Raw genomic sequence first — 10,438 nt, 5'->3', positions numbered from 1 at the left:
GATTACTTCCTCAATCACCTTCTTTTCAGGCTGGGGAGGAGGTTCATCTATCCTAAGACTTTGCGTTGTATTATATCTCTGAAGCTGTGGCTCTTCTTGCTGACTTTCAGACTCATTAAAGAGTCTTCGGGTCAAGTTCTCTTTTGTCACTTTCTTGGTTGCTTTCTTTGACTTCCCTTTGGGTGGCATGGTGATATTTGTATCAAGGTAAAAGAGTCATTTAGTACCACATAATGAGTAAGCATAAAAGAGTTAATCATTATCAAAGTCACTCTTGAAAGTGTTTTATCAAAATGGTTAAGCATGTGTATGACGACTTGGTTTGATAAGTCGTCACTTAAGTGACGGCTTATCAGCTAGGTCGTCAACCATAAATAGAATTAGCTCATCTCATGGTAACAAGTGATGACTTGGTTTGATAAGTCATCATTTAAGTGACGACTTATCAGCCAAGTCGTTATCCCAAAATAGAATGCAACAAATTTTTAGCTTAAGTGACGACTGGGTCTGATAAGTCGTCACTTAAGTGGTGGATTATCAGCCATGTCGTTAGCTTAAAATATAATTCACAGCCCTTTTTCACTTTGATTGATGATTTATCAACCTCTTTTCCAGCATAATTCATTTTTACTAACTCATTCTTTTCAATTTTTAGGCTGGAATTTTAAACTTGATGCCCAATTTCTAACTTGTTAACCCTAACTCGTGGTTTTTAACAAGACAATTCACCCATTTTGATGTAATCAAGCTCAAAAACATGGGTGAAATCTCTTTTTCATTCAATTAAGGCTTCAATATTTCATCAAATAGCAGGAATTTCAAAACTTAGTAAGAAGTGTGTTCTTGAACACTTTGAATCAATACAAAGTTTGTTGATTTGGGTAACCTAATCAACTTTGTATTTCTCAATCATTCATGAACACTTGAACCTTTTTATGCTCTAAGTTGCACTTGATTTCTAATACCTTTGACTAAAAAGATTAAAAGCTTTTTAGAACATACCTTTGGGATGACTTAACTTCGTTCTTCCAACTTTCGGATTTTCAACTTGCCAAGAGACACACAGGCTTCAATACACTTGAAATAGTTTTCACAAAGGAGAAGAAAAATTCTAGCACTTGTTTATTTTCTTTTGAGAAGATGAAGAGATAAAATGGTTGTTTGAGTTTGAAAAGAAAGATGACATGAAATATGAAACGGTTGCACTAATGTACCTATTTTTTTGTTTTCTAAGATTATTCAAAATTAATAAAAACTAATAAAAAATTAAAGCTAATAAAGACTAATAATGATAAAAGAAATATACTAAAAATAGAAATGGGAAAAATTATTATCAGGAATTTGAAAAGTCAATGGTTATTGGGGTTGGATCGGGTCGAAATTACTTACCTATGCTCAAAATTTAAGTGACGCCCTATCAATTTTTTGATAGGCCGTCATATATTTCATCAGCCCAAGACAAAATGTTACACATTTTTGTTTCGACTGACGACAAGGGGTGATGGCCCATCACTTGGGTGATGGCTTATCATCCTTGTCATCACCCTTATCTAGAATGTTGCTGAATTTTTGTTTAACTGATGACAAGGATTGACAGCCCATCACTTGGATGATGGCTTAGCATCCATGTCATCAACTTTATCCAGAATGTGCCAAATTTTTGCTTGAGTTGAGACTTCGAGTGATAGGTCGTCAGCTTGCTGATAACCCATCAACTTTGGTTGGCACCTTCACTCCCTTGACAACATTGATTCTACCCTTGGTCCTGCATATCTAAACAACTCATTATGTAAAACAAGGCTTTAAAAAAAACAAAGAGTCTTACAACACACAACATTGGGTTGCCTCCATATAGAGCCTGATTTACTATCGCGGCACGACTCGATTATCTCCACTAGTTAGACTTCGTCGAGATACACCATAGACAACAGCTTAACTTTATCCATTAGGCCAATAGAATTCTTGATTCTTTGTCCGTTAACATTAAACATACTTCCATCTTTACTTTTAAGTTCCACCACACCTAATGGAAAAACTTGACTCACTTTTAAAGGCCCCGACAATCTTGATTTCAATTTGCCCGGAAAGAGTTTAAGCCAAGAGTTGAACAATAGCACCCAATCACCAAAACAAAAATCTTGATTCTATATTCTTTGGTCATGGTAATTTTTCATCCTCTTTTTATATAGGTCAACTTTTCATAAGCTCCAAGACAAACTTAATCCATCTCAATCAATCGTCCCATCCTTAACTTGGTTACTTTCTTCCAATTAACGTTCAGTCGTTTTAGAGCCCACAAAGCCTTGTGCTTTAGTTCAAATTTAAAGTGTCATGCTTTTCCATAGACTAACTCATATGGTTACATCCCAATAGGTGTCTTGAAAGTAGTCTTATATGCCCACAAAGCATCATCGAGCTTTCGAGACCAATACTTTTTACTCGCATTCACCATTTTAACCAAGATTGGTTTTATCTCCCAATTTGAGACCTATACATTCTCACTAGTTTTTGGGTGGTATGGAGTAGATACCTTATGCTGCTTCAAACCATATTTCAAAAAGGCAGCCCGGAATATTATGTTACAGAAGTGGGATGCCCCATCGCTTATGATAGTTCTTGGTACCCTAAAATGGGAGAAGATGTTCTTCTTTAGAAAGGCATCCACTCTATTGCCTTCATTTTTAGCTAAAGAAACCATCTTAAACCATTTGGACATGTAGTCCAAAACCACCAAGATATATTTCATCTCGTAGAAGCTGAAAAACGCCCCCATGAAATCAATACCCCAGACGTCAAATAGTTCAACTTCCAACATCTTCTCCATAGGCATCTCATGATGCTTCGCTATCGAACCCTATATTTGGCACTGATCACATCTCCTTACAAAATCATACACATCTTTAAATTTGGTTGGCCAAAAATAGCCACTTTGCAATACTTTTCTTGTCGTACGATCAACTACATGATGTTCCCCAACTAGGGATGCATGGTAAGCATCCAAAAAATTTAACATATCAACTTTCATGATGCACCTTATGATAATATTGTATCACAATGCCTGAATAAGCATGGTTCATCCCTGATGTATCTATTGGAATCATGGAGAAATTTATTTTGCTGATGAAAAGAAAGATTCTCTGGGATAATATCACTAACCACAAAGTAGTCAAATTCTGTATACCAGGGTACCATTTTGAGTGCAGCTGCTAGAATCTGTTCATCCTAAAAAGCATCATCAATATCAAGCTTTTCCATAGTGATTTGATCTCCCTCTATCCTGGATAGGTGGTCTGCAACTTGGTTTTCACACCCTTTTCTATCTTTGACCTTAAAGTCAAACTCCTACATGAGAAACACCCATTTAATCAACCTTGGTTTGGCGTTATTATTTTCCATCAAGTATCTCAAAGCAATGTGGTCTGTATGAACCACCACTTTGGCTCCCAACCAGTATGCCCGGAACTTCTCTAAAGTATAAATAACAGCTAGAAGCTCCTTCTCAGTGACAGTATAATTTTTCTGTGCCCCATTCAACGCCTTGCTTACATATTATATGTGGTGAAATAGTTTCTCTTTCTTCTATCGAAGAACTTCTTTAAGTGTCACTCCACTTGCATCACACATTATTTCAAATAGTCTAGACCAATTTGGGGTAACAAAAATTGGGGCAACTACAAACATCCCCTTAAGGCATTGAAATGCCTTCATACATTCATCATCGAACACGAACTTTGTTTCCTTCTCCAACAGCTTGCAAAGTGGATATGTAATCTTGGAGAAATCTTTAATGAACCTTCGATAGAATCCAGCATGACCCAGAAAATTATAGGCTCCATTCGCTGAGATAGGAGGGGGTAGTTTCTCAATCAATTCTACCTTATCACGATCAACTTCAATTCCCTTTGCTGAAATTCAATGTCCAAGCATTATGCCTTCCTTCACCATGAAGTGACATTTCTCCTAATTCAGCTCGAGATTAAATTCTTAACATCTCTGTAGTACTCTACTCAAATTCACCGACCATAACTCAAATAAATCACCCACTATAGAGAAATCATCCCTGAACACTTCTAAAGTGTCCTTCACCATGTTGAAGAAAATCTACACCATGCACCTTTGGAATATTGCCGGTGCATTAGATAAACCGAATGGCATTCTCCTGAATGAAAACATTCCATATGGGCATGTAAATATTGTTTTCTCCTAGTCTTCTAGGTCAGTCAAAATTTGGTTGTATCTCGAATATCAATTCAAAAATTAATACCAACCCCTTCCTACGAAGCGATCATGTATTTTATCCATGAAGGGCATTGGAAAATGATTTTTTAATGTCCACAAATTCAACTTCGGTAGTCCATGCAAACTTTCCACCCAGTAACTGTCCTAAGCGGAATTAATTTGTTCTTATCATTAGAAACCACAGTCATACCCCCATTCTTAGGCACTCACTGTACTAGACTTACCTACTTACTGTCAGAGATTTGGTACACTACCCCTGAATTGAGCCACTTTATAATCTCCTTTTTAGCACTTCTTGCATAGGTGGGTTTAGTCTGTGTTGATGCTCAATGGTCAGTCTATATTCTTCTTCTAGCTAGATTTTATGAGTAAATATGTCTGACGAAATACCAATAATATCTGCTATCGTCCATCCGATAGCCCTCTTGTATCTTCTAAGCATAGAAATAAGGACCTCAACCTACTGCTCTGCTAAGTCTTCTGCAATAATAACTGGTAAGGGGTTTCCACTACCCAGAAACACATACTACAAATGGCCTGGTAGTTCCTTCAGTTCCAACACCGGTGGCTCCTCAATAGAAGTCTTGGCCGATGATGTTAGACGATTTTAAAGGTCCAAATCTAGCTTCTTGGGGGTATAAGAGGCGTACCCCATTCCTGTCAGTGCACATACAGTTTCATCAAATTCTTTGATTCCCTCACTATTAAAGTTCATTAATACTGCGGCCAAAGTTTCCACACCAAATCTCTTCTTAACCAGAACATCTTGCTCATCTTCATAATACACATCAACAATTGAGAAAATGCTTATTTCCTTTTGCTGTTTCATTGACTGACAAATATCAAAACTGATAACTTCATTATTGAGCCTAAATTTCAACTCATTAGTTTGTAAATCAATCAATACTCTCCCAGTTGTGAGGAAAGGTCTACCCAAGATTATGGATACCTTGAAATCCACTTCACAATCCAAGATTACAAAGTTCATTCGAAAAATAAAACTTACCACCTGAACAGGTACTTCATACAATATATTGACCGGCCTCTTCATTGATCTATCTGCCATCAAAAGCCACAAATTAGTGGGTATAGGATCTCCCAAATCCAACTTCTTGAAAATTACCAGTGGCATCAGGTCACTACTTTCCCCAAGATCACACAGGGCCTTAGCAAAACTAAGCGATCAAATAGTACATGGGACGGTAAATGCTCCTGGATTGACTTTCTTTTGCACCAATGATCTTGTAGCAATAGCACTACAATTGTGAAGATTTTCCACCGGTTCATAGCTCATAATCCACTTCTTAGTCACCAGATCCTTCATGAACTTAGCATAGCCTGGCATTTGTTCTAGTGTCTCAACCAAAGGCATATTTACTGTCAATTGCTTTAGAATTGCTATGAACTTGATAAATCTCGTGTCATCTACCTTCTTCTGCAATTAGTGAGGGAATGGAGGAGGTATTTTTGTATTCTTCTAACTATTATCTCTCCTTCCTTCCCCTTGCCCTTCTCTACTTTATCAACTTATTTCTAACTAGATGTAAATTTCTTATTCTCCAGCTTCTCAAACTCTACTGAAGTTTTTTTTTCTACTTCTTCCTCCAACTCCACTACATCGTTCACAACAGGTTCACCCACAGATGGGACAAGTAACACTTTACCACTTTTAATGGTAATATCCATACAAGAATTATCATTCCACAAATTCTACATCGTATCACTTAGCAATGTTTCGCTCTTTCTCTGGTTAAAATTCGTGGACAACTGATTCATCTGCTGCTTTAATTGCTTAATAGTAGTTGAATATGAGTCAACTAACTTACTTATGGATGATAAGTCATACTTCAAGTCTGTCACTCAAGTGTTAATTGTATCCTCTCATTTCTACAACTTGGCCATCATATCCTCCATTGACATCTTTTCAGAACTAGTAGCAGAATGATCCTAATTTCCAGGAGGTACATACCAATCCACTACTATAATTATTGTTTTTCCAACCACCTTGCTCATTATCTCTATAACCAGATTTGTCATAATAAGTCCGACCTTGTTTCCCTTAGTTATTGCTCTTCTGATTATTTAAGTAGTTCGCCTCTTTTGTAGAATCTGATTCAGTTCCCCTACTTGGTGATCCCATAGCTTTCACCTTTTCTATCTTCCCGAATAGTAAATTCTTGGTGAGCAAATTCATCTGGGTTTTCATATGTGCCATATCCTAGTCACGTTCCTTTTTTCTCCTACGTTATTCAGCTGTCATCCCACTAGATATAGTATTACTTGCTACAACAGAATCTATGGTATGCCAAACTCTACTTGTCTTAGTAAGTCATTCCAACAACTCAGCAGCCTCAGTAAAAGTAAGGTCCATGAATTCTCCCCTGCAGCATTGTCCACAGTTAGCTTTGTGATAGAGTTCAAAGCCCTGTAGAATGTTTTCATCAAATGTTCATCAGTCATCTTGTGATTAAGACACTGTGTCAACTTCTTTTTAAATCTTACCCATGTCTTATGAAGGGCTTCATTTGGTAACTACCTGAAGTTACTAATCTTGTCCCTCAACTGTGACATTCTGGAAGGCGAAAAGAACCTTTGTAGGAAAGATCCTTTTAATTTCCTCCAGTTTGTTATAGAATTAGGAGCTAACTCATTAAACCACAGTGTTAACACCCCAAACAAAGACAATAAAAATAATCATAGATGGATTGTATTCTTCCCAACTCCCAAGTTTTCAAAAGATTGGCAGATATTGATAAAATTCACCAAATACATATTCGGGTCATCCCCTGGAAGTCCACCAAACAACCTTTTGATAGCTGGATCATAGTGCTTGTGATGTTGAACTTCACACCCGGTGCTAATGGTGGTTGAATAATTGCTTCTACGGAACCAACTTCATCTAAATCAGTATCATCCTCATCATCAAATGCAAACTGCATAGTAGGTTGGCGGTTTCCTCTTCCTCTAACCGGTGGATTCTAATTAACTAGTGCAACTACATTCTCAGAACGTCTCCTATTTGTAGGATTAATCAGACCACCATCCCCCAGGTCATCATCATCTGTATTCTTTACCCAACCTGGGTTATCAATATTTTGCTGATTGAGTTGTGCATTAGCCAAAGCAACTAATCGCTCAACTTCTTGTTGGTCAGTCATTCTCCCAATTAGGTGAGGTTCCAGATTGAAAGATAATAGTGGTTCTCCTAACCTTCTGGTCTGTGTCATATGCAACAAAGAACCGGTAAAATTGAAAAAACAACAAATAAATGTAAAATTTAGGAAACTTATCTAAGAGTCAGTTATCACAGATATACTCAATTGACAATCGTATTCCCAGGCAACGGTGCCAAAATTTGATACACCCAAATTACACCTCTCTTATAATAGAGTAAGCGGTCATCATCAAATATATAACCCAACAAGGTTGGAGTCGAATCCCACAGGGAATATGGTGTTAATCAAGACTATTTGTGATTCAATCGACTAATAGCTAATAGCTTCCTGTAAATGAGGGTTTTTAGCATTCAAAAAATTGATATTGTTCACTTTGTTTTAGCAATCCAAAGTCAATGTTTCAATATTATATTTCAAATTAGTGATGAAGTAAAACTAGAGTTGTATTCACTATGAATGTTTCTATATGTTAAACGATAGTTGCAACAGAAGATTCTCATAACATGCAGGAAACTATAGATTATCACTATCAATAATTGATATAAATTTCTTTCGACCTATTTAGATGCTCGATTAGCTAATTCCCTCAAACTTAGGAAATCCTTATGTTTAAACTGATTTCATCTCAAGTTGATTAATCTTGTTAAATCATTAATCATTAGATAGAAATTTAACATTTCCAATCCCCATTGATAATTCCCTTCCTTTAATTACTTCTAAGTTCAAGCAGATCAATGTAAGGCTTAATCTATTATTTGCATCCAATAGAAAAGATTCATTACAAAAGAATTATCAAGAAGTTCCCACAGTCATTCAAATCTTAGGCAACTATATAATTCATAAAGCAACAATCATAGATCCTACAACTCCGGTTATGGGATTTAGTTCCTCATGAGATAGAAAGAAATAGCATGCATTAGATCCATAATTCGAAAGTAGTTAACCTACAAAAGATGGAAATTTAAGATTATCCTTCCTTCAAATTCAAACAATAATCCCAGAAACCAAAATAATAATTCAAAGATAATTCGAAACAAAACTTAAGAAAACCCCAAAAAATACAAAAGTTATTCTTGTTAATAAGTTTAAGATGCCTTAAAACCTAAGTTTTTTTCCTATAAATACTTAAGATTTTTTCCTAATTTGAATTTCAAATTTGAGCTTTTCCGCCCCATAGCTAACAGCTTATCAAATGGTTGACAACTTATCAGTCAAGTCGTCACAGCTTAGTCCCAATCTTTGTTCACTGCGTACATGTGACGGCCAAGTCTGACGACCTATCACACAGTTTATGACTTATCAAACCAATTCATCAACGATTCTCTCCATTTTTTATAAACTATCTAGAGATAACGGCCTTTTGTGATGACCCATCAGATGGTTGAAGACTTATCAGACAAGTCATCAACTAAAACCTTTCTATCTACTTCATCAAAATTCGTCCTTCTTGATGTAGTTATCACACGTTTCCATGCATCTCAACTTCCCTGCAATATCACATGAAATATAATCAAAAACAACAAAAGTTACTTAAGAACTTGCAATTATTTTGAGTTAAAAGCCTCAAATGTGCTAACACAAAGCTAGCACATCAAAAATCTACCTCCCAATCTTCCAATATCAACAATAGTGAAAATGAGAAAAAAAATAGATAAATACCAAAATAGGTTGTTTTAGTAAGGAAATATGGCTCGTTGACCATGTTGTTGACCATTGACAGTGCATTGATCGTGGTCCACTGTTGACTAGCAACCAGCAATTTCAAAAACTTTTTTTGACCCTCAAAACTCATCTTGAACTCTATGAACATAAGCCAATCATAAAACACATTTTGGATCCAATAAAATTATCGAATTTATGAAAAAATTTATTTACAGCAAATTAAATCTCCAGGCCCCTTCAGGACAAAATACAATATTTTCAAATGGAGGACAAAGTACAAAATAAAGGTTCCAAACCCAAACCAACTGCTCAACTAACCCAAAATTGACATTCCAGACCTAATGAAAATGTTAGAATCTTTATTCGAGACTCGAGTCTTAAAATGTTGATCAAAGTCAAACCTATCCTTTTAAGGATGATTAAATTCATAAACTCAAATAACACACTTTCGGGTTCATTAGGGACCATACAACCATTTTTATAACTAGTAAATTAAATAAGGCTACCATAGGGGTGGGAGCAAAATAATCAAAACAAAGTAAATTCTAAAATTACAATGAGGGTCATTACAATATGTACCAGTAAGATTCACATTCTTCCTTAAACAAAAAACCAAGAAAAATCCAAAAACATGTAAAAGATAGAAAATATCCTTGATTTACATCAACAAAAACTCCCATAAGGAGTTATAATTATAATATTGTTGGACTCCCGTAGAACAAAAAATCTATCACATAAGAACTCACCAGGTCACAATAGAAGCATCCATGGCAAAAATTCTCAATGAAGCTGAATTTCAATATTTCTAAATGTCCTCTACACCAACAACTGATTCAAACAAAATAGAAGTTCTAAACATGCTCGGCTAATTAAACTGTACCAAGGCACCACAAGACACTGGCTACAACCATAAGACCAAAAATTATTTCAGACCCACAAAAAATAATAAACCCATAAAATACAAAACTACCTACCAAAACACTGACTCAGCCTACCTGAGGCTAGTAATATCACTATCAACTCAAACAATGGTTACATGGTAGATTGAAAGTGGTTATGTTTGATGACTTGGAGGTTGAAAATCATTAAGTGTAGGGACTTTAAAGGTAACTTGGTAGATTGAAAGTGGTTATGTTTGTTGACTTGGTAGGTTGAAAATGATTAAGTGTAGGGACTTTAAAAATGATTTTTTATTTTGAATATGGTTATGTTTGGTGACTTGGTAGATTCAAAGTGGTTAAGTGTATGGACGTTAAACGTTTTTTTTTTATTTTCAAAGTGGTTATACTTGGTGACTTGGTAGGTTGAAAATGGTTAAGTGTAGGGACTTTAAAGGTAATTTTTTATTTTGAAAGTGGTTA

This window comes from Capsicum annuum, chromosome 8 (assembly GCF_002878395.1).
Source record: "Capsicum annuum cultivar UCD-10X-F1 chromosome 8, UCD10Xv1.1, whole genome shotgun sequence".
NCBI lineage: Eukaryota > Viridiplantae > Streptophyta > Magnoliopsida > Solanales > Solanaceae > Capsicum > Capsicum annuum.
The sequence above is the reverse complement of the archived record's forward strand: the minus strand, read 5'-3'. Positions refer to the sequence as shown.